The 21,085-nt window shown below is 39.5% G+C and overlaps 1 protein-coding gene across 11 annotated transcripts in view; it reads right to left on the bottom strand.

Moving 5' to 3' along the window:
• sorcs2 (sortilin-related VPS10 domain containing receptor 2) overlaps positions 1-21,085 on the bottom strand; it is a 347,239-nt gene that overhangs the window by 113,560 nt on the left and 212,594 nt on the right. The gene's annotated exons all lie outside the window — the stretch shown is intronic.

The following is a 21,085-nucleotide window of genomic DNA, read 5'->3' as shown; positions in this document are numbered from 1 at the left end:
ATATCTAAATTGGATTTTCTATAATCCTACCTCCGGACTCTATTTCTATTCCTGTTTATTGTTGTTAATGAACTTGAAATGAACTTTTTGTTCATTGTTTATTGCATTTTTTCCCACCTGCAGCTCCCGCTGGACTCTGCTTTCTGTGGAGGGAGAATCTCTCTTTGAATTATCACTCCAGAGGTTTCTAACATGTTCTTGTACAACAGTATTATGTTTGTTGAACTGTTGTTGATGTACGGCTGTCAGTGATACTGGCTTATATCAGTTGTTATGAGTCCGTGGACATTACATAATGTTTTGTTCTCCTACCTTTTGGCACACAAAGACGTTGGGAGCCAAACTGTGTAACCTAGTGTCTGGAGGGACAGGGAATGGGGACAAGTTATCATACTGTGACATTGGACCACACGCGCACACACACATGCAATCAGGTCACAAAACCCATTTAAACACCCACAAGCCTGCGAAGCTCACAACATAGATGATAATAGACTCTGTACAATATTTCTCCGGCTTCAGCTATTCAATACTCTGTAAACAAAAAACTGCTGCTCTAGCCGACTTCCTGTATTAGAGGCAAGATAGATGGTCTTGTGTGCAACACAGCATATCCAGGCGTGGGCTGACACACTGTAAAGCCTCCAGCGCTCCGCTACAGTAAACAGTTGTTAGTGGATTACTGGGAATCAATGGCAACGAGTGGGCACAAAACCCCCGGCTCGTGTATGGGAGGGAAACCCGCGGCGGTGCATCCACCTGCATGCATTACTTCTATAAGAAGACTTCAACGACAGGCAGGGCCGGCTAAAGACATAGGCCATATAGGCGGTCGCCTAGAGCGCCACCTTCTGGTGGGCGCTGGTCACTCTGAAAGGAAAAATAAAAAATACTAAATAAATAAAAATTCAGCGGTGGGCAACCTTCTTCAAATTCTGCCTTGAGGTAACAAATAAACAAGAAAGAAAGAAAGAAATACACTTTGTACAAACTGATTAAGATTTGTGTGCAGCTGGTTAGATACCACCCCCCCATACATACACACACACAATGTTGGAGTGCTTTATAGGATGACGTGGCTCAGTATTGGTTTTGTTTCTTCCGTCTATGTTTTAAGAACGATGATTGCATATTAAACATTCTCAGCCACATATTCTAGGAAATATAAAATTAAATGAGCAATTTCCCATTTTACAATGGCAGGCTATAAAACGCCTTTTCATAACATAGATAGTGGTGTTTGGGTTGGGGTTGCAGCCAACCGGCAGCAATTTGAAATGGAATGAAGCCCACCGATGGCAGACAACTCAAAACAGGAGGTGAATGTGCCAAGTCCTCCCACAACACAATGCTCTTCCCCAACCCTAACCTGCCCTAACCTGCATCACGTCTTGTATCACTGCTATATAAACAGGATGAGGTTGCGGTTATCAAACTGGACTTTTCACATCCTTCATTTAATCGCTGCATCACTTCCATATATTTCATTACACTGGACTTTAGTTGTGCATTCAACCTTCTCTGTTATATAATTTAATTATTTACGCACATGTCACATTTAATTTTTGCTCTAGTAACCTTCATATATTTCATACACTTCATTTCTTTGTCCATAGCACATATTACCTTTGTACAGTCAATATTTCATTTCAAGTTTTATATACCAAAAACTCAAAACTATTCCATTCTGTAAATAGACTTTATATTTTCTATTTCATTTTAATATTACTTTGTGTATTTTATTATTATTATTACCTTACTTTTGTCTATTTTTACTCTTCTGTGTTGTGTTTTTTTGGGAGCAAACACCAAGACACATTCTTTGTATGCTTGCGCTGGCTAATAAAACAGATTCAGATTGTGATTGAATGGATTATGTCATGCTGGCATAAAATTCCAAAACCAAGAATCATAAAGATTCAAAAAAATAGAGATACAATAAAATCTCCAGAGTTGTGTAAATAGTAGCGTATGACAGAAGCCTGGATATGCTCATATGCCTTGGCATCTTTGTAGCCTGGTTTCTTCTCTTTACCGTAATTAAAGTAATCATAACACCTTCTATGCTGATATTGATGTCTCTATTTTGATAACACAGCCTATGGCATTTTGTTGACAAGTGGCCTTGGTATAGGTAAAGCAGGATAATAAAGTTCATAATAATAAATGCTAAAAGTAAAGATCATGCACGTATCATTCAGTCATACTGCTTGCTTTAGTTTATTTGCACACAATTATCAGTTACACAAAGAGACAAATCATATATAAATATAATAGCTGTGGATCCTCGTGTGTTGCAAGATTACAGATAAATGTAGTATGTTGCTTATGAAACCAGATGTAAGAGGTATATTTGTATCTTAATTACACATATTGTGTTCCAGATGTTTAGAAAAGTCCCACAACTGAAGGTTCCTCAGCCAATAAAGTGATGGCAGCCAGTGAAGCTGTTTGTTTTGCTGTGTGAGGTCACCTGAGCCAGAGGGTCAAAACAACTTTCCTGACCTAACCAGAAAAGGTTTGGTTATTGTGTACATGTTGCATACTAAACATTATTATTGTCATTGTTTGAATTGGCTATTATTATTATTTCCATGTGACAGCAATTAAAGAGGTATTGCACACTAAAATGTGTTTTTGAGCTGTAAACCAACTTCTATGACTGTTAATATTGATGATGACACCAAATTTATATTAAAAAAAAAAAAATCAGCATTTCAGGGGTTGAAACTGTTTAAAATGAGTGACTGTCCACAGGAGGAAGAGCTGCAACAAAAACAACAGAAATCCTCCTCACATCTCACCCTGCAGCTCTAAAACTCTCCTGCTGTCTGTTCCTGCAGTTATCAGCTGGTAAAATCTCCTTTTAAAATGTTAAATCAGGAGGATTTCTCTTGTTTTTGTGGCTGCCAGCTCTGACTTCTTGTTCTTTTAAATGTCACTGCACTGTTTGCCTTCCTCTCGTTATTATTATTATTATTATTATTATATGTCACAGAGCAACTGGGGGGGTGGGGATGGGTTGCTGTTTGGTGCACATCACACACAGCCCATGTGCAAGACATAAGATGTGCCAGAGATTGCTAGACTGACTGATGGACAGATGTCAAGAGGCAGATGTCTATTTTCACATTTTATCTTTTATCTGAAAAGGTCCAAACCCTCAGGTGAGCAGGGAAGAAAACAGAGAAAAGAGGAAGAGGAGAAGAAAGACCAGGATAGAGGTATGTGGTCTTCTGTTAACATTAAAATGCTGCTTTCATATGTAGTAGTTAGCTAGCTAAGTAGCAATAAAGCTAATGCTAGATAATGATGCTACTCTACTGGATTACTGTGTTGCAAACAGGCATTCAATTAATGTGTAGCAATGATGCTGTGTGGCCGAAAAACTGCTGTTTTACCATTAGTGAGTATAATTCACTGACATTTTATGATTTACCCTAGAGGCATGTGGAACTATTTAGCTGTTACTTAAAGTTAATGTTGTAACTTATCTCTTTTATTTTAGTAATGCATAAATCAAAACTTAGTAATAATTTACATTATAACTAAGTTTGAACTTACACACAGCTGGTGAAACAGGCTGCAACAGTTATGTGCTCTACTCTGCAGCTTCATGTGTTTGCTTATAACAGGCTGATATCTACTCTATAACTGTCCAGATGCTCTCAGGAAACATCTGCACAAACCTCCAGCTGCTGGAGAAGTTACATCTGATCTCCCATCTAACACCACCCAGACTTTCAGTATATTTGTCCATTGTGTTGTAAATGTTCATTACATTAAGCAGAACCATATCATCATATCAACATTGAGCATTTATGACACAATGGGCAAATATACTGAAATTCTGTCATGTACATGTAGTTATATTTACAGTTATTCTGAATATCCTATGATGAAACATTTTAACCAGAGTCGTCTGGTATGATGAGAATGACGAGGGTATGAATCAGATGCTCCGGCCTTCAGCAGTCACCAGATCTTAACCCACCATCAAAATCATCCAAACAGCAGATGTCTTTATGTCATTTTGTTGATTTAATTCATCACCCATCTGTATGTGCACTATGTGTTGCAAAAGCTTTATTTTAGGCTTTCCTGAAATATCCCTTTAAGTGAATGAATGTGTACAGAAAGGATGAGGGAGCAGGTTGAAGTGTTTACACTGCTATTAGCTACTACATTCCCTACTAAGAGAGCAGGAAGTCTGTTGTGGATTGGGTTTGTCTGCTTTGTTTGAACTTCCATGAATCAGAAGTCATGAATGGAATATTATGCTATTGTATGACTGTAATGGAAAAAGACTACAGCATCTTGTAACAGGAAACGTTTGCGACAGGCTGCCAGCTCTCGGCCTTGTGGCGAGCTCTTCTTTTTTTTTTTTTTTGGTCTTCTACCTGCACCTGTTCACATAAGATTTGCATTAGTGTGTGTTGGGAGGGGTTTTGTTTTATTGATATGGATCCAGTTACCTTAAGTCACAAAAAGCAATCCCATTTTCTTGAATTTATTTCAAAGTCAATGCGAGCCTCGCAGCGGCAGACAGTTCATGAGCGCGAGTGCTTTCGACCGGTGTTGGATGTGTTTTTTTTTTGCGCTGCTGCTTTTTTTTTTTATGTCGAATCCAATAAAGACGTTGCGATTTGCTCAAAGCGAGAATCTTTCCGAAAACTCTTTGTACAATATGTTACTAGCTCTTGACTTAAGAGTTCAATCACTATTTATGAGCAGGGACGACTGCCTTCTGAAAGAATTGCAGCCTTCTTTTCTATTAGCTTAGCACCAGATGTTAGCCACCCCCCCCCCCCCCACTCCCCCTGCTAAAAACTGAAACATTATTAACTCTCCTTAGCTGCGGGCCACATCAACTTATACACACAAGACTCAGAGGTTAAGTGGGTGTTCTTCACATGTGAGGGGAGTCTTGTAACCCATGTGTGTGTGTGTGTGTGTACAGTACAGTACAGTGTGTGTGTGTGTGTGTGTGTGTGTGTGTTGCGGGGGCTCTTGTTGGTAGAGTCTCTTTTGTTTACCCTCCCAGGCATGTCATAAAGCAGAGCAGAGTAAATTAGGTGAGGGATGAGGGTGAACAGTTGCAGAGTGCCACTCGTTTAATCAGTCTAATTGTAACAATCAGACTCATTTCTCCTCTTGTTCCCTCCTCCAAACACCCTCTCCTCTCCTCTCCATCCTCATCTTGTTTTCTTCATGTCACAGATGTTTTTTTTTAATTCACTTTTTACCTGAATTTTTATCTCTCGTCGTATGCTGCTTTCTTCTCTCGCCCCTTTCCCTCTTCTCTCAACCACCTTCTTTTCTTCTAAACTGCCGTCTCTCATCTTTTCCCTTACTTTCCTCCTCTTTCATCCTCTCTACTCTTTTTATTTCCTCCCATCTCCTTCTGTCTCATGTCCCCTCTCCTTTCCTGTCCCTCTTTTCTTTCTTCCTCTCCTTTCCTTTCCTGTCGTCTCCTCTCCTATCTCCTTTTCTTTTTCTTTCCACTGTCTGTCTTCTCCTCTCCTCTTCTTTCTTCCTCACTTCTGTCTCTATTTCCCTTTATCTCCTACCCTATCATGTCTCTTCTCCTTTTTTCCTTCCTTTTCTCTACTCTTTTTCTTTCTTTCTTTTATCTTTCATCTTTGTCTTCTCATCTCTTACTTCTTCCTATCTCCTTTTTTTCTCATGTCTCATCTCCTTTTTTCCCCCCCCTTTCTCTTGTCTCCTTTCTAACTCTTCCCAGCACTTCCCTGTGAAACCTGTGTTATTACCTCAGTGGGATCCATAAAGGGACTGGGGATGTGTGATCAGGCTAATGATAATTAAATAGACTCATCATCAAACAGTCATTACAGCAGATTGGCCTCCCTGCCCTCACTCAAAATGGCAGCTGACAGCCTGACACCGACCGTCTGTCACTGATTTAAACAGGACAGAGACAGCGAGGGGAGTTCTCTCTCACCCAGTCAACCTCCTCTGTACTGCGTCTCTCAGTCATTCATGGATTTGAGAGAAGAAATGTGAGGAAATTCATCCTCAAGCAGCATTAATGATGAAATAAAAGTCCAGTTCATTTCCACAGAATTAATTCCATCAGTATAACTCCTTTGCATTATTGTTATTAAGCTACTGTAATCAAATTTAACACTTCCTGCAGATGTTTCAAATTAAAACAGAGTCTAGAAGAATTTAAACTTGTCATATTCAGCATTCATCAGGCTGGTGTTTGAGTTCTGTGATGAAGGACAGAAAGTGATTTTGTTTGTTTAAGTATGAGAAGAGAATTGTTGTTAAAAAGAAATTGGAAGCAGCAGAGAGACATGACTGTGTTGTTGTTGTTATGATGGGATTCGTGCCGAATTTATCAAGAAAACAGGTTGAGTTTGTATTAACGTCAGAAAAACAGCAAAAACAAATCATGAATCAGGCAGACTTTGTAGGAAAATAACCTTGTGTACTTATAACCTGTTAAAAATAAAGGCTTGGCTTCATCTGCAGTTGAGGTGAAACTTTCAGCATTTTCAGAAATGCATAAAAAATATTTTTTTTTATCACTGTGTTTCACATTCGACACTTAAGTCATTGCTAGAGCAGAAATAAGGTTTTAGGTATTAAATGGCTGTGACCTGTGATATTAAACTTTATGCTTTATACTTTGACATTTTTCACCAGAAAATCCTGGTAATTCAACAAGTGCAACCTTTATAAAAACATGGGAGCTGGAAAGCACTGCTGTATTGATACAAAGTCTTTATAAAGTATCTAACATCTCTCCATCAAATCCTCAAAAGCTCTTTGAAGTATTTCTAAAAGGTAAAATCTCATCACAGAGATGTCAGAGGAACAGTGTTTCTCCTGCATCCTACAGAATATTAAACCAAATAAATCTGTCTGATCAAATCAATTCAATTAGCTAAGAGAAGAAAGCAGTTTGGAACTCACTAGCGATGCTTTTATTTTTATTAAATTGTACGCAAAGCAGTGACAGTGTGTTAATTAATTTGTTTGCATGAATTATGAAATTGTCTGTGCAAAGTAATGAAAATAAGAGGAAGGAAGAATGGAAACTAGATAATGGAATGCATGTGTGTAAAGTGCACAGATGTAAGTTCATTTGCATACAATAGCCTCCCCTGATCTCAGTGCAGTAAATGATGGTCTTGCTGCTTCACTATTTCTCTCTTTTTCCTTCTTATTTGTTCTTTTCAATCCTCTTCACTCCCCGTTTTCTCCCTTCAGTACCACCTCCTCCTCCTCCTCCTCCTCTCTCTGCTCTTTTCTTTCTCTATTATACTTCTTTTTTCTCACCGCCCCTCCTCCTCCTCCTCTTCCTCCTCCTGCAGCTCTTTCTCAGTGTGATTTGGGCTGCAGATTAATAGACACTCGTGTTTTAATAAAGCCAGGCGTGACCCCCCTCGTAGCCCCCCCCTACTGCCGGACCTCGAGGCTTATTGGAGGAGCGACGGTGGGAAGAGATGAGAGGAGGTGAGGTGAAAGGAGAGGGAGGGTGGGGCGGAGGGGGGGTGCAGTGGTTGTCGTTGTCATCCTGGAGCAATCTGACGGCTGCATAATCCTCGCCGCTACATTTATGAGACAGTGTGCAGACAGGGGAGGAGGAGGAGGAGGAAGAGGAGGAGGGGGGGGGAGAAAGTGTTTAGACGTGAGGAAGATGGAGACAGAGACAGACAGACGGAGAGCAGGCCGTGGCCCACAATATGCAGCTATGACAGCGTATCTGTGTCAGGGTCAGTTCTCATTACAGAGCCAGCCATAGGATGGCAGGCTCTGACTCTCTCTGTGTGTGTGTGTGTGTGTGTGTGTGCATTGACGGGATAACTCCCAGACAACAAGCACAACAACACAATCAGATGAGAACACAGGGGTGGGTGTGGGAATTATGAGGAGGGAGTAAAGTGCGTTATGAATTATATAAGCAGCCTTTTGTGAGCGCACACACACACACCTCACATGAACCTGCGCTACGAGAGCTCAAAAGCCTCCACTCTTTACTGTAATTAGCAAACAAGTGAACAAGATCACACTCTCATCTTATTTCCTCCCTATCTGACTGCATCTCTCCCACACACACACCGATACAACTGAAGGATCTAAAGCTACTGTAGAGATTCCCAACCAGAGAGTCAACAAATGCTCTAAACTAGACGATGAAATACCTTTAATACTGACCTACAGTATACCAGTGTTTTCTAGCCGGGCTTCTATTAGCTTCTATTGGCAGGATGATATTGTTTGTCTTTTTGCTAAATGGATTTTTATGAGCTTTTCTGATCTGACACCTCTTTCATTAAGGTTGTGTTAAGTTTAGGCAACAAAAACCACTTGGTTAAGGTCTTGTGAGAGGAGCTATTATTCGTTCTGTTATTCATTATAATCACAGAAGTCATTATTCTTGCAGTCACAAGAGGTTTCTTATCCAGAAAGGTTGCTTAATGTATTTGAACAAAGCCGGTGCAGCCAGTGCTGCTGTGTGATGAGGACAGGCTTGATGACTTGAAGGGTCAAAAGATGAATAGAATGGGAAAAATATTGTTCTGCTACATAAAATGACATGTTTTTCTGTCTCTTTTTTGAAATGTTTGTTACATCTAGACAGATTCACCTCTTCAGACCTCTTTAAAAATGAGAAGTGAATACCTGCAAAAAAAACCTGCAGCTGTTTATTTGAAATCGCCGAAGAAAATGAGAAAAAGGAAATGATACGAAAATGAAAAAAAAAAAGAGCATTTGTTGAGGGTTTTTTTTTTTCATCTCAACACTTTCAAACTGGTTCATTTTTTAAGACTTTACTCGGCTCACTGGTTGTGAGAAGACATGTTTCCTCTTTAGAAATATCGGCACAGCGCAAAGGATGTTTCTGTTCTTTAAAATCTTTTTTTTTTTATTTTGACCAATAAACAAATTATATAATTATATAATAATTTGTTGTTGCATGCTAACTAAAATGTGTGTTAAAGAGACAGCTGATCTTCTATTTGGCAGTTTGTTTCTGAACAGCAAACAAAAATATTCAATACACCGTATAGTTAGATAGAGAGTTGCTACTTGCTAAAAATATTCTCTACAGCGGATCTGCTTACAGCTCATTTAACCGCACTAGAAGACTAGAATTACATTGCATTATACACTAAGTGACGGATTACGCTGATTGTCATAAATCTGCTCTCACTGACAACTAAGGACAGGACATGACACACTTAACAGGATTACTGATATAATTCTTTTGATGTCAGAAACCTGCAAAAACTGTCCAACATGCATGAATATGTAGATAATACAGGACATTAAAACAGGTAGAAACAGTAGAATTCATGTACCTCTACTCATGTTGATCTAATATGTGGGGGTTTTTTTTGTTTTGTGACATCTGCAAGTTATTTTCAAAACCACACAGATCATATATCGAGTCAACATGACAGCTCGAATCCCGCTGTTTAGATAGAATCTGTGAATTCCTCTCAGATTTACAGGACGTGTTCAGGATTCCTCTTCTGATTATCTCAGGAAAATCAGCTGATAATCCTGTAGAGCATCTGCAGCCTAAACAGCAATTAAGAGAATGTCAATAAGCCACGCATGTATTTCTTTGCATATTTTGAAGCCTCTGTGTAGATTTTTTTTTTATAAGAATATAGCAGATTCTCTCAAATTATTTCATTTTTGTTGAAAGAGGAATATGTGCATGAAGTGCTGTCTTCCACGGTGTTGTTTTTCATACTTTCACTAGAGGGCGCCAAATTTAGAAATTTTCAAATCCTCCACATAGGGGGCTTTAATATTCTAATGTTAAAGAGAAACATTTTGCATCTGGAACTAATATGGAGCACTGTGTTTGTATATACAGGTTCCTCAAACTGCAGGACTTTATCACCTTGGTCTTAGGGTTAAAACATTTCTTACTTATTTCTTTCCTGAAAAAAAGTTTAAAAACCTCAGGATTGCAGACCCATCTCCATTCTTTCTCCCATCTCTTTTTATTCACTGCCTCCGCCTGCTCTCCTTCACTCTCCTTCAACCCAAAGATTACAGTCTCTAAATAGGAATTTCAATACACATCTGTGCTGATCCCATAGTCAAGAAAATGTAGGCTTATCATTACGCCAGGCCCATCGCTGACATGATAGTCGACCCCCCCCAACACCCACTCTAGGACTCACAACCTGCTGTTACTGACGCTGGCTGGTTATAAATAAACAGCTAACGGTAGGGGGGTGGGGTGGTGGGGTGGAGGGTGGAGGGGTGAGGCGTCTGTGTGGGCTCAAACAAACACTGTCTGGGAGCCGATACACAAGTAAACACCTTGGCAGATACTTCAAAACTCAAAAAGGACAAAAGTGCATTTGCATAAACACGCACATTGACTAACCACTGCCTGCCAGCAACTGAGCAAAACCACACATGCCTGCTCACACACACACACACACACACACACACACACACACACACACGTTGGGTTAATGATAGTGATCAAAGCAGGCGTCCCACAGAGATTTTCCCGAAATGTGCGTGAAGATGGCGGTGAGTTCCTCCCTCCTCTGATTGCCATGAGCTCTCTAATGACACCCCATCTCTCTATCACTCCCTCCGATGTTGTGAATCCCCACAACCCCCCCCCCCCCCCCTCCCTCCTTTCCCCATCACCCTTTTGTTTGGGAGAATGATCGCCAGGCTATTAAAGATTTAAACCGAGCCCAAATGGAGCAGGATGTGGAAGCGTGCTGGTAGAGGCATCTACGTAGCAAATCCCTCAGGGTTATATTTGGGGGCTTCTTCTCTGAATAATATAAATATTGTGGGTGAGATAGAGAGGGACGCATCTCCTCTTGATGAAAAATCCAAAGGCATGCAAGCAGAGGGGGGCGTCAGAGCACTTATGTGAGTGCTGGGAGGGACATGAGGGAGAAACAAAAAAAAAAAAACAATGAGGTTCTGCTGGAGATGGAGGGCCAAATTAGAGAGCTGTTTGTTTACGCTGGAAATTCTTCATGAATAAAGGAATATATTATGAGTTTTATGAGCAAACAAAGACTGAAGACAGGGATGGAAATGATACACAAAACTATGGAAGTCAAGGGGTGCAAATATTAGAATAATATAATCGCTCACTGGGGTTTGAATTTGAATTCTGACACTAAGTATGCTTTTTCAGTGTGAATGAAAACTGGATTTGTTCATGTTAATAGTAAACCTGTGGTATCAGTTTTTTTTCACACTGAAAAAAAAAAAAAAAAAAAATCAACTCAACCGAAATGAGAAGGTTCAATCTGCTCATTGGTTAGTTGTGTCTGGGATGGGAGCAAGAACATAAACACAGGAAGAAGAGGGTCTTCTGGTCAAATGCAATGTAATTTGTTGCACTAGTCCAGATTGGATCTAGATCACTTTCTGGCTAGCTGCTCGCAACTGTTGATTCCCTTCATCTGCATCCCAGCACGCTAAGCACACCTGGCTACGGAAGCCGTTTAGCCTTTAGCATTTTGGTCGTATTGAGGTTGGATTGCGTTCCAACCCACAAACGAACCACTCCACAAATTCCAGTCAAACCTGGGTATCTCCAACCACCAGTGATCATTCCTACATGTCTCCTAACCAGAGAAAATAAATGACAAGACAGAGCACATCATGCTTAGCTAAAGCCACAAGGACTCAAACTGATTTTGTTTGGACTTTCTCCTCTATGAGGGAGGCGGACTGACAAGTAACAAAGAATACGTCAAATATATGAAGATCTGATTCCTTATGACTTCTGCTTACAAGATCTGAATTTCTTGCTACAGACACAGAAACAAAAACAGAATAGAAAAATGAAGATTTTCTACTATGTTAAAAACAAGCTGTAGTTTGGTTCACTTGGTCCACACCAAACAAAAGATGACACACTGTTGCCTTTTATTTCTGGTGAATTTCACCTTCACACTTATTTAGTTCAGACAAACCAAGAGATACAACACGCACTACACGAATCCACGAGGGAAAGTCAGATAACGTTTGTTCCGTTGACTTGCACTTTTCTGCAACTTTATGGCACATTTATTGTTTCTTCTCCGGTGACACAAAGATCTGATATAGCAGAGTTTCCCCAAGGTTGAGTCAGAAGAGACTCAGCAGCCAGATATTTTTCCGTTTAGGAGCAGCTGAGACTGACACTCAAATGAGAATAAGTGGTCCATTTTAAAGGTCAGTACACCTGAAGTGAACCTGGTCAGGTTCGGCTAACCCATTGTCACTAACTTTGGGGCTAACTCCCTTCACTTTTCCAGTTGGGGAGGCAAAATGTAAGACTTGACTTTGTCATGAGAAGCTGCAGCATTTATTAACTGTTACACTGCAGAATGTACTGTATATTTACTGCCAGACTGCTATGCTACTCCTACAACAGTACCTTTCACATAGATGCCCTTTAAAGAATAAGGATGGGACATTTCTGGGATTTGATGCACTAGTCAATGATTCAAAACAATTCCACGGTAACTAGGGTGTTATCGTCCTTGCACAGTTTGCCAGTGAAAATCATTAGTAGCCCACTGATATTAATGATCCTGTGAAATTTTAGCAGCGGTGCTCATAAAATAAATATTGGGGAAACACTGTATAGGAACAGGTGGTTGTCAGCATTATTTGTCAAGACTGGAACTGTACAACTATGGGAAAAAGTGGTGGTTGCTTTGTGGTCACTATGTTTCACTCACTTTTTATTGATGAACTGCCAAAATAAATGGAATCAAAGGTATGAATGTTCCCTTAAAACCATGTTCAACTTCAAACTTATACTGTCAACACTCTTGGCAATGTTTACAAAAGAGCAAAAAGTTAGTGAAATATAAAAAAAAAAGCATGATGGCTCTGTTTGCCATGCTGATTATTGTTGTGATACAACAACACAGGTGCAGCAACAATTATATGAAAACAGAATCAGAATCATTGCTTATGCATTCAATCATTGTACATGTTTCTGTATGTATGAAAGCAGCGGAGCAGGTGTGTGTGTGTGTGTGTGTGTGTGTTTGTTTGTGAACCTGTAATTCATTCACATGCGTGACGGTGTTGGATATGATTGTATTGCTCACAGCAGGCAGGCTTGGGATAATTTGAATTAGCATATTGTCATACAAACCATGTAATTTACTTCATATCTGCCTCCAAAATATATAAACACGCTCATCTTATTCTCCGCTGATGTCTGCCTTAATCTCAGCAAATCCCTTTAAATGAAGTGATGCATAATGTGTGGAAGGTGTAGGATGGGAAAAAAAGTGTTAGTTTTACTTCTGCAACCAGGAACCCACAATACAAGTCTGTTTGCACGCCTGAAAATGGAATCTACAATGAAAGCAATTATAGTCTTGTTATGATGAACTGGACAAAACCTAGTTTATGATAATGTCCAGGGAGTCTGCTGTTTATGTCTGTCCATTGTTATAACTGGTCTAATTTGCAGCATGTTATGGTTTCATTGTGGAGCAGAAAATAACAAATTAAGGAAGTAACATGGCAACACAACAAACTATGGCCGTATAAATCACCATGAGCCTGAAGACCTCCGTGAAATAGTTTTAACAACAATTCACTATCATAAGCTTCACAAAGGTACAATTAAAGGGTGTATCAATAACAGGGCTATTGTATTGTAATATAATGGTAAAGGGGTACTCTATAAACAACCAACATTTGTTTATGACGCTCTTTAAAACAGCTGCACTTGCTGTAAACCCACCCACGGGTGCTGTCCTCGCAGGATGATGCACGTCAGGGTATGCTAATGTGCTATTTTACCAGCACTGACATGCGTCAGTTCCTCAGAAAAGCAGCAATTTCATCATATCTGCTCAGGACTGTCACATCTCGCCCATTATTCCTATGACTACTTCTTTTGTCTGTATGACATGCATCAAATGATGCAACGATGTGTGTTACATGTTAGGCCGTAGTAGTGGTTAAATTCCAAAAACATGGGATCCTACATTCAATCTCTTTAGGATTAAACTTTTTTATATATTTGTGGTCTCCAAGCATAAGCAGAGATGCTTCTGATGACATCACCAGGGTTATTTTATCAGCCTTGTTTTAGTGCTTTGATTGCTGAAACATAAAAGGACGTGAACGCAACAGGTAGACATAAAAAACATACGATTAAAACTTTCCAAAAACTAAACCACAAGAAAGAGTAGGGCTTGTGCATGAGTACTGAAAAGACATAGTGGTGAATGTGTTGGGATGGTGGTGTGGTGAAACTTTTGCTTTGGTTTCTGAACAAATGAGCAAACCAATCACATTCCCTTAAGCTGTATCTGTTTTTAGTATTTAGTGCTAATAAGCAAATGTTAGCATGCCAATATGCAAAACTAAGATGGTGACCACGGTGAACATTACTTGCTAAACATTACCATGTTTTCATTATGTACAATATATAATTCAAGGTAATGACATGTGGAATATGTATGAAGGTAGTTAGAATTACAACAAAAGTACTGTTTGGTACACTATTATCACTATTATTCATGTATTACTGATTGATGTCAATTCAGCTGCACAGCTTTATTATTTTCAAAGTTTTATAAAATAAGATCCTCTCAGTCCCTCACCATCAAACAGGTGAGATGAGAAATGGGATTTTTAGAATGCATGTTTGGGTTTTTAGAATTATATAGTGGATATAATCATGAATATTACGCCACTCACAAAACCATGTAGGCAGTGACTCAGCTTTTCTTATATTTGTTCCAAACAGGTGCCTCTTTCACATTCTGCTACACTCTGTTTCTTCTTCCTTCTCCACTATAATTGTCCTAATTCACTGGTGCATCTTCAATGCTGGCGCAAAATTGCTGGCTATTGATTACCGTGGTAACAGGTCACGGCCATGGATTGGATGAAAAAACAAACATCGATCAGGGTCTAAACAGCAGCGCTGTCAGGAGGGAGGGCTTCAAAAGAGTGCAAACAAGTCCAGTGCAGGGAGATATTAGACATTAGCTGGTTTTAGACACATGTAGGGCTAGTCTAACTATAAAACGGGAGAAAACAAAGATTGTATACATTGTACAACTAGTCACTCTGGGTCACCAGGTCAAAAACAGGATATTGCCCTCCAAACTGACCCATATGACGGTTTTCTGACTGGCCACATATATGGTTAAGGTTTGTCTAGGTTTAGGCAACAAAAAGTACTTGGCTGTTGGTAGGAGATTTGATGTGAACTCTGGTCTCCAGTGTCACAGTAAGACACTTCCATCCACCATTAACAACAACAACAACAAAAACAACAAATCCCCAGCAGCAGCTTATCTCCAACATAGCTGATTAACATTAATTATGAAAGTAATTTGTCCAAAATGCAACTGTTGCCTGGTTAATGTGCTCTCTGCATGTCAGCAGTGGCAGGGCAGGGATGCACCTGATACTTCAATTATTCAATGGGCCCCATCAACAGAGATCAACAATACATGTTTGGTAAAAAGGCTACAACCCCAATTAAGATGAACATTTTATAGGGTGGTTCAGAATATAACACAGATAAAATACCTCTGTATTAAAAGGATTTACTTTTTAAACATTTATTTTGCAAACATCTCTGTAATAAAATACAGGGAATGAGTAATATTTTAAATGTTAATTTCCCAAACACATCTGAAGTAAAAACATGAACTATTAACATTTTGAGAATTATCTGTGTTATTTGGGAAGCGAGAAGCAAAATTGGTGAATTAAAAGGAGTATCAATTTTTTGGTCATGAGTTTGTAAATGTTAATGACCTTGTTATGGTGAGTTGGAACATCCATGTCAATGGACAACAGCAGAAGATTTTAGAGCCTTCCTTCTCCACATCTGCAATGCTAATCTCTCTCTCTACAAGTGAAAGTTAAACCAAGCCAAAGGGTTGTAAATGCATTTTGAATAAATAATACTCTTCTGATTTCCTTGAAGATTTTACTAAAACACAAGGTTGATTTCCAATTTGCACCAAATATTTAGCATGGAGACTGCTGAGTACATATCTAGCTAGCTAGCTACTATCCATCTAGCATGTTTAGCATGTTATACAGCTTTAGACAGGCCTACATAGAAAAGACAGTCTACATACATTAGTAATGCATCCTTAATAATATTCAATCCACAGGCCTTCCCTTGTTTAAATAGTAAAACGCCTCATGTGACTTGCCTCACAAATTGTAGTATGATCAAGGTTACAGCTTAGACTGCACCGAAATCTAGTGCAGTTAGTACTGTACCAAAATCAACTGAATGGAATAATATCAGCTACAACTACAACAATTTTTAAAGGGTGCTTTATTTTCCTAATGGTTAGAATACATACAGGATACATTCATTTTTACCATAATGGCCGGTTTACTCCACCATAAGGGCTTCTCATAGGGCACAGTATTTCATGTTCTTCACTGGAAGGGCACTTCACAATGTTTCTCTTCCATGGAGTGCACCCTATAGGGCACTTCACCTTGTTTTTTGTTCAGTGAAAGAGCACTCGACATGGCATGGCACCCTAGAGGGCACTGTTTTTTTCAGTTCATTGAAAGGGCACCCAATTCTGCACTATATATAAGATTTAGGGGAATCCATAATGGTAATCGCCCCCCTTCCCCCTCTTTTCTTTTCACTAGAAGGATATCATACAGAACCTCAAGGTCACCTAAAGGCAACTCTTAGGGCACTTCATGTTTTCTTGCTTTTGGGGATTCTTTACAGGGCACTATCACATCTTCTTCCACTGAAAGGGCACCCATGAGGTGCAATCATTCCAGACTGTGACAGACACCCTCTATAGAACAATTCATCCTGATTTACCATAGCTAAGACAGCCGTTATAGAACTTTACTATGTTTTATTCTCTTCTTGGCCAACAAAAGCTGATATAGATCTCACTTGAAAATAAAAGTTTGAGTTATTAATAACTACTTACTTACAGATACTGAAAGCTAAGCCTAAATAGGTTTGGATTTGATAAGTGGATTCATTACTGGATTTAGTTTTTAAAAATTCCATTACACCCCAACCTTACAATCTCCTTCTGAACAGGTTTTGAAGCTATAACAACATCACGCTACTTCCACCTTTGCCTCAAAGAAAGGAAAGTCATTATCTGCTACTACTGGCAATTTCACTGAGTGTTTCAACAAACCACCAATGCTGTTGTTTTTCTGGTGAAGACAGTCTCAGCAGTAAAGGCTATTAACCATGCTGGACAATCATAACACCATCCAGCTGTGCTCCATGTTTCACAGCTTAGTCTCCAGTCATGCTAAGCCTGTTAGCTTCCTGCTACTTTCAAATGTACCACTCCTGATGAGCACTTATAACAAGAAGTTGTCAGGCACTATAAAAGGCCCCTGACTTCTCCTGCTATTTCATTGTGACAAAGTGTCACAGTATTTGGTGCTACAACTGAAAGAACAGACAGGGAGGGCAGATGCAAGGAGTGCGCCAACAAAAGCCAACACACTTGGAACAATCTTATTTTAGCTCTTTAAAGAAACCCTCTATGATGTGAGAAAGCAGCAATTGAGGAGAGGAGCCGAGAGAAGGCTTTCTCAAACTCCTTGTGTTGAAAAACTCTATCAAAGTACCTCTTCACATTTGAAAGACCCACTGGGTGCGTAAAGGAATTGCGGTGAACACTTGCCTCGACAAGGATTTGATATAACAACCCTCCCTTTCTCCTGTCTCTTTTGGAGTGTAGCAGAGTGTTCAAGGATGATGTATGGTGATTCACCTTCCTGTTCTGCTCTGGTTGTGATGTTGAGAGGACAGAGAGGTGTCAGATAAAGGACGGAGAGAGTGGAGGGGTGGTGGTGGGGGATTTCTCCTTGACTGACCTGATCCATCCGTGTTAAAGCAAGAACACGGGCTTAGGATCAAACTGGGCCTCTCGGAAGATCATCCAACCACTGTTCTGTGTGAATGCTGCAGGGGTCTCCTGCTGCAACCCCTAAACACCATAGAACAATACAGACCATGGACGGAGGTCCAAAAAAAAAGTGCGCATGAGGAAAGATAAATAAAAGAATATAATTGGCGAGGTCGGTATTTGTTTTGAATTGAAAAGACAGAAAAAGTGAATAAAAATTCAAGAAGTAGGGATGGGGAGCATCTAGGGACAACACTCCTTTTATAATCTACTATGAGAAACAGCAAATAATGAAATAATAAAAAAAATAAATAAAGCAATGCACTATTACTCATTTCTGTTGCATCACAGTGTTTATGTTGAGGCAGACTACTCAGAACTCATACGAGTTAAGAGTCACATAAGTCATAGTGAAAGGAAAACACAGAATATACTGTCTATTCAAAAATAATATGAATAACAACAGAGAATGTTTCTAGCAGATACAATAACATTGTACTCACTAAAGTAATTGCTGAGATCCACAACAGAGTGTGACGGAAACACAAGAAACACAAGCAGTCATATCTTGGTAATCAGAGTCAATTGCCATTTTGTTTCCCCTCATTTATTCAGCCTGGTATTGTGTTCATGTTAGCTGATTTCTTATTGGGAAGGTGGTTATTTTTTTAGCGGCTGATGGGAGCAGTTAACCGTTTTTCACAGTTATCAAACAAATACATCAACTTAAGGGCTTTTATTTCTGTAAGTTAATTAACAACAACCTGTACAGTTGTTTCAATCTCATGCTTGTCTTTTGTTATTGGATGTAGCAAACCAGCTATGTAGGAAGATGATGTCCTTGTTCTTAACCCCCCCCCCCCCCTACAAATCTCTGATTGGTCTGTTGTTTTCCAGCTGGTTTATGAGTAAAACACCAGACCTTTGTGATCAGATGATCAGACAAGTTGTAAAAAAGCTGACAGTTTATCCAGATTACTACACCACTTTATTTGGAGGTAAAAACCAAAAATGAGCACACCTGAAATATCAGTAATAGTCCTTTATTCTTCAGGAAAACTGCATCTACAGTAAGTATAGGAGAGGCAGTTCAAGTTGAAAATTTGCCTTTGTTTCTTGTCCAGATATGTTTGGCTAACTTGAGGGTTTGTAAAAAACCTGACTACTTGTGTTTCTTGACTTGCCTGATTTATTTTTAGCAACCATCTCGCCAGATCTCAGCAGCTCTCCTGGTGAGTACAATGTTATTAAATCCAATATGAATAATAACCAAAAGTTACTAAAATAAGACCGAAGCTGCACACTGAATTATAGTATTTGTTACCACTCTGTAACATCTTTAATCTTTCAGTGGCCATGCTAGCGTCCACAGATCAAAGTTAACACCCAATCCCACCATTAACATCCTGCCTTGGTGGTCTTAATAGCAGGGAGTGAAATAAAAAAGGGTAGAGAGCAGCGATGGATGAATGAACTGTAGGACTGACAGACAGAAGGAGGGATGGAAGGAAGGGAGGAAGGATTACCAGCTTAGCATTCAGTCACTTGCTGGGTATGTAATTGGTAGGGAGGAAAAAACATGAACCTCTGCCTGTTGCCAGTCAGTTTGGATACACTGTGATCCTCATCACCTCGTGCTCTCGGGGGTTTATAGGTTTCTCAGCAGGGGCCAAACACAAGGACATAACAGATGTTGGTAAAAAAAACAACAGTCACCTGCGTTAGTTTGTTTTAGCCTGCAGAGTATAGCAGAAAGGTAGGGTTTCCTGCATGATTTTGCATGTCATGTCTATGCATTTAAAGCTTTTTGTGTGTCATTTAATGCCGTTGGTTAGGTTTAGGCACAAAAACTATTTGGTTAGGGTTAGGGAAAGATCATGGTTTGGATTAAAATGATCAGTAATATGCAGTTAAATTGTCGTGACATGACGGTAGAAATGTCCGGTTAGTGGTCTACTGGTGCTTTAGCAACTTTTAGCCATCAACCCAACCCACCTCCTCCTAACATGCCAAAATCACCTTATAAAAAAAAATAAAGTCACACCATAGTGACGTCATCTGAAATGCGTCACTTCCCCTGTCACTTGAATGTAACAATAGGTCGCTTTTAGCAACTGAATTTATAACCTAAATGGCATGTAATTACACACGAAAAGAAAAAAATTTGGAGATGATAACACAAAATGACTTAAGAAATTGGCGTGTTATTCATATGCCAGTTGGTGAGACCAGGCTGGCATGAAAATGATGCTGAATTGATAGATTGCACTCTTTCCTCTACTACAAATGTTCCTTCGTTCAACATTCTGCACCAACAACACACCTGATTGCAAGTTTGTTTTTCATCTAATACCTGACAGGCATTTACAGTATATTTTATTTATTAACACATTTGGTTTGTCATGGTGGCCATTGTCATACACTATACGGTGTGTCCCTGGCTTTGTGAAATGTGTCACTAAGTGCCGTCAGCAACATTTAGCACTGAGCTTGGATTCAGAAGCATCACCATATAACCTCTGCTATTAGTGGTAATGGCCTGTTTAGGTTGCTTGTTTATAGCGGATAATTTTTGCTGTAGCTTTTTGCGAAGAGCATCTATTATTTCACCTAAAACATACTGGATGTGAGATGTAACAAAGTGCAAGAAGCCTGTGGAAGAAATTTGAGAGAGAGAATCAAATGAGACATGAAGCTAGTTAGATGATTCCATCACCTCATACCAGTGTCAGAGGTTAACAGGCAGAAACAAATGTCTGTGACTCGAAAATTGACAAGAGTGAGGCAGAAACACACATTCCATCCCAGAATAGAAGTCTTTATAGATTCAAAATGTTGTATGTGATCTGAAACAGACCTGCAGAAAACCAAACTGAACTAGAGACCCAATACAAAAGGGATCTGAGGACAGTCAGACACAATCTGATACAGACTTTGAGGATAATTAAACCCGATCCAAGCAGAACATCAACACTGGCAGCAGTACGCTATGCTCAAAAACATCAGCAATACCTGTAATTTACATGCTTCTCATGATCAACGCTCTCCATCTACCTCGGAAACACATTGGTCCACAAAAAAAGAACCACTTTATTCTTAACAGGCAGAAATTTTGTGGCTTGCAGCAATTTTCTTGCACTTAGAAATTTCTAAGGTATGATCAAAATTCACAGGTGGTCTAGTGGTCTGCCTTTCTTCAAAAG

The sequence above is a fragment of the Thunnus albacares genome, chromosome 22 (genome assembly GCF_914725855.1).
Source record: "Thunnus albacares chromosome 22, fThuAlb1.1, whole genome shotgun sequence".
NCBI lineage: Eukaryota > Metazoa > Chordata > Actinopteri > Scombriformes > Scombridae > Thunnus > Thunnus albacares.
The sequence above is the reverse complement of the archived record's forward strand: the minus strand, read 5'-3'. Positions and strand labels throughout refer to the sequence as shown.